We start from the raw sequence: 5,060 nt of genomic DNA, 5'->3' as shown, positions 1-5,060 counted from the left end.
AAAGACATTCCTAACTGTGAGGAGCCTTTGTGTACAAGGGTTAAAATTGGAGGCAAGTGGATTCCTTGGGAATTGACCACTTAGTGGGGAAATCGAACTCACTAGGGAGCTTAATTCTCACCAAGATGAATTTGTTGCAGTTCAGGTGAAGGTTTGAAGCCCAATTCTTGAGAATAGGTTCTTAGCCTTGGCAAACCCTGAAAATTCCAAGTGAGGGCCCTTGAGTTTGGACCTTCAAATGATAGAAGTTTTAGTAGTCGACAAGCATGGGTGGCTTATTTTGAATGCTACAGTTTAATAAGTGCGCCACCAAAGTCCACCAGGATAGACCATACAACTGCCTTGGTGCAATACTGTACTCATCAAGGATTGTGAAGAATGAGGGGTGCAATGGAAGGTTGAAGCCAGTCTCTAATAGATAGAGAGACAGTATGAGACCTTTACTAGAATCATTTAGACATCTTTACCCGTAGACGATTTTGAAGTGAGAAACGAAATTTGGCAACCGAATACCTCGGGCTACCAAGTAATTCACCATTTCCTCTTAGGTGGATAGGCAACTATATAGTGGAGACATTGCTGAAGTACAAGTGTCTTGGAACTGTGGTTTATTATCACTTGCAACCATTGAGTTTCCACAGTGAACTCTTCGGCTTTGGTGCTCGTAAACCTTGACCCTCCCCCTTGACGCTAGTACAATTCCAAACAACTAAAAAGGGAATAAGAAATAGGTGTAGAAAACTAAAGAATTCCCTTGAAACTGAATAATGTTTATAAGGGAATGATAAAATCTAGCAACAAAATTAGGAGAAGAAGAAAGAAATAAGAGAAAAGAAACTTACAGCACGTTTGGTTGGATGGAATCGCTATTCCATTCCTACCCAATTTCGCGTGCTACAGTAATTTTTTGCTATTACACTGTTTGGTTCACCGTTTACATAATTACATAGCTTTGCTATTACAATCATATTCCCTCAGATGCTGTAATAGGTATTCCGGGGTGGGGGCTCTGAATTGCTATTCAACACCACACGCGTAAAATTTCTCCCCAAAATAGCCTGCTTTCTTCTCCCTTGCTCCAGATTTCTTCCAACATTTTCCCCAAATCAACAGTACGTTCGCCCTTCATCTTCATCTCCGGTACGTTTTCTTTTTTTATTTCATCTCCTATTTTCTATTTCTCCTTCCTCATAACTTCATAACTCTTCCTGTATAAAACTTCATAACTCTTCTCATAGTCATCTTTGATTTTCAAAATTTGTTATGGGTCTCTGATATATTTATTTGTTTCCTTGGCTTATGAAACTAAAGGCACCAACTATTTTTTTTGTTTGATTCTTGTTTTTTTTGTTTGATTCTTTGATTGTCAAAATTTGTTATGGGTCTCTAATATATTTTCAGCTTCTTATCTCCCATTCCAGGTTGGGTATTTTTCCTCCTATAAACCCTTTTCTTAATGAATATTTTTCATTTGATCTCTACAAATGTTAGTTCATTTGGTGCTACGGTTCTTTATTTATCTTCAATTTTGTATTTGTTCATCTGGGTATTAAGCAAGTTATGTTAATTTCACTCAGTCATTGGTTTTGGTTTCATAGGAAGTTAGCTTACGGTCAATTGTATTTTTTTTAGGTAACGATGGAATTGGATTTATTGTAGGCATTTTATATTGGTGTTTAGAAATTTATGTTATTTTTAGATTTATAGGAAGTGAAGTAATGGTTAATTCAAGATATTTTAGGTTAATTATATTTATTGGGAATTTCTCTTCAAGTTCTTACAATGGAGTGAGAAAGTATATGTAAGGTGGATTTGCCATGTCAAACAGTTTTTCTTTTTCTTTTTGTGTGTGTATGTGTATGTATTCTCTTTAGCTTTGAAGGACGTACCTAATAATTGTACCACTACAAGAAAACAGACTTTTAGCGGCCCTTTTTTTAGCCTTTAAGCGCCGCTAAAACTATTTGCGACGTTTTCACAAGCACCGCAACAAAGGCTACTATAGGAAACACCGCAAAAATTTGTAGCGCTTATCTCTAAAAACGCCGCTAAAAGTCAGGGTTTTTAGCGGCATTTCTTGGAAAAGCGCCGCTAAAAGTCAGGGCTTTTAGTGGCGTTTTTATCACAAACGCCGCTAAAAGCCCTAACTTTTAGCAACGCTTTTCCCATATGTACATTTTTCACCAATATCCAGCCCTTCCTGCATTAAATCCAACCAAAATCAACAAATATAGCATGAAATGAACCAAAAACAGCAAATTTAGCATAAAAAATACAACCAAAAACATTAATTCTAAATGATACTTCAAATTTAACGAAAGATATATGATGTAATTAATAAATAAAATATAACTTAAAATATTTTTACAATAATGTTAAATGTGACAAAGTTAAAAACATGCTTACAACGAGAACACTAATGTCTAAGATGGCAACTTTTGCGACTGCTGAAACATCTGCATCATCTGCTGAAGCTGTAGCTAGAGCTCATCATACTTTCTGCTCGCCTTTGCCTCCCTCGCAGCTGCTGCTGCCTCCCTATCTGCTGCCTCCGCTCCAAGTTGTTGCTGGAGTTCTTCATATTTTCTTTGAACCTCGGCAATTTGCTCAACCGTGTTCACTTGCATCTGAGCTATCTGGTCTCTTAACCTATAAGCTTCAGCTTGAGCTTGACTCCCGGAAGGCATGTATTGCTGGGAGCCGGATCCAAAATATTGGGTCGGGGAAACACCAGATCCTTGAAATCGAACCCGACCGTATCTTTCAGGACCCAAAACTTCAGTGGTAATTCTGTTATCAATGTTATCAAGATTAACAAAACTATCAGTCGAAGCAATCGCTTCATACTCCGCCTTCTTCTCCTTTAGTTTCTCCTAATAAATCAATCAAATAGTTAGAAATGGAATATATAATAAAAAGGAATGCAACATAACTTAACATGAATTAAACCATTATAATTAAACATTATAAATATTTATAATAAATCAAATTTTATTAAATAAATATACCATAATTTCTCCAGCTTCGGATGTCATAGGAGATCCATCTTTCTTCCTATGCGTAATCTCAAAAAGCTGAAGGCGTCCAACTTTTTGACCGGACGAAACTTCCTACAATATAGTAGTAAAAATATTATTTAATAGTAGAAAGTCATTAATATTTGACAGAATTAATAAATTCATAATACCTCGGCCTCAGCTACAGAAGCAAAACTTCTCGACCCTGCCATGTGCATGAATTTTTGTTTTTGTCTGCTGCTTGTTCCAACTCGCTCACGGTCCTACATAATGAAATTATTATTACGTATTTAGTAAACAGTATATACCGAAAAATTTATAAGAGTTTGGAATTACGTAATATCTCTCATTTCTTTGAATTCCAGAATCTAACCGCATCTTCCCATTGGTACCTTAGCATTCCCGGCGGGACATTTTCCTCGAGGCTTATATCTTTCTTAAAATATTGTTTTTTCAAAGTGCTTTTATTGTCTCTCCATTTTTTACCCAATGCCTTCTTAATATGGTCATCAAATACCTCTAAAATAAATCTCTCCTAAAAAAACACAAGTTTAGAATGTAAATATAAATGAAACTTAAACCAAATTATTATAAATTACATTCACATTTTGTTACCTTAATATTAGCGAGAGCCTGATTTTTGTTGCTATCAGGCATGTGATGCCATGATTCGTAGTTGATGGGCAACATATTGGTATTTCGTGTTAAAATGCCCAAATAACCTGCTAAAAGTCGAGCTTCAGATCCAACAGGCTAACCATGACTGTTTCTACTTACTTTGACACGCTCAACAGTATCTAAGCTGTATAAATCTTTAAGCAGCGTACGGCCTCGACCTCTGCGCGTTGCACCACTTTCAGTTGAGAAACGATATACTATTATTATATTAAAATTGAGAAATAAATCAATAATAAAAGTCAACACATGTAAAATGAACTTAACATTACTTTGAAATTCTCTAGGCTCGTCAAGTGTCTCCGGCACATTCAAAGATCCAACAACTGTCTGCTGTTCACTATTTGCTTCTTCCGAATTTTGAGTATTCTGGACAATACTTAAATCTCGTAATCTTCTTCTACGCATTTTTCCTGCAATACACATAAAATAGTTGAAATTTTAGTAACAAATTACAACAATAATAGTACATATAAAAAAGTTAAATTATATAACATGACCAAGATTAAAATTATAATATTACATATAATTAAAAAATCGTAAAATCTTACTACATCATTATTCGTAAATATCCTCATCTACATCATGTCGAACCCATTCATGTTGTGTACTAGTACTAGGGATATTTTCATCTAAGTTTTGTTCAGGAAAAGGTAATGTTTCTGATCTTTCGACGATGTCATCTCTACTTCCATTACCCATGTCAAACAAGTCTATAGGGGTGTTCTGGAGTACAACATACCAACCCTTATCAGTTGGATCTTTTGAATAAAAAACTTGTTTCACTTGAGAGAAAAATACATATGGCTCGTCCATCAATTGTTGTCCAGTGTGAATAAAGCAAGAAAACTTAACCATTGTAAAACCAAATTGATCTTTTTTAATTCCGCGAGCAGTATTAACATCAGCCCAATCACACCAAAATAAGACAACTTTCCATCTGCCATAGTAATCCAACTCAATAATGTCGGTAAGAAGTCCGTAATACTCCACATTACCCTCAACTAGATTACTGTCCCTAGCACTAGCATAACTTGTAATTGAAGAATTAACAACAATTCCACAATTTTGAGTTCTCCTCATTCTCTCGCGATTTTTTGTATGAAATCTGTATCCATTGATGAGGAATGCACTATATCCTTTTATTACTCTGTTCGGACCGTGGGAAAGCCATTTAACTTCGTCATTGACGTCCTTCTCACTCCAAACCTATTGAATCGAAAGTAAATTGAGTAATTATAAATGTATTATGTAAAAACATTCTTATTTAATTAACTAAATGTAACGCCCCAATTTTCGGGAATTCTGTGAATGTTGGAAAAATTTCATGCTTTGATTTTGTCATTTGTGAGTGAAATTATGAAATAG

Source organism: Gossypium hirsutum, chromosome A02 (genome assembly GCF_007990345.1).
Source record: "Gossypium hirsutum isolate 1008001.06 chromosome A02, Gossypium_hirsutum_v2.1, whole genome shotgun sequence".
Lineage (NCBI taxonomy): Eukaryota > Viridiplantae > Streptophyta > Magnoliopsida > Malvales > Malvaceae > Gossypium > Gossypium hirsutum.
Note: the sequence above shows the minus strand (reverse complement) of the source record.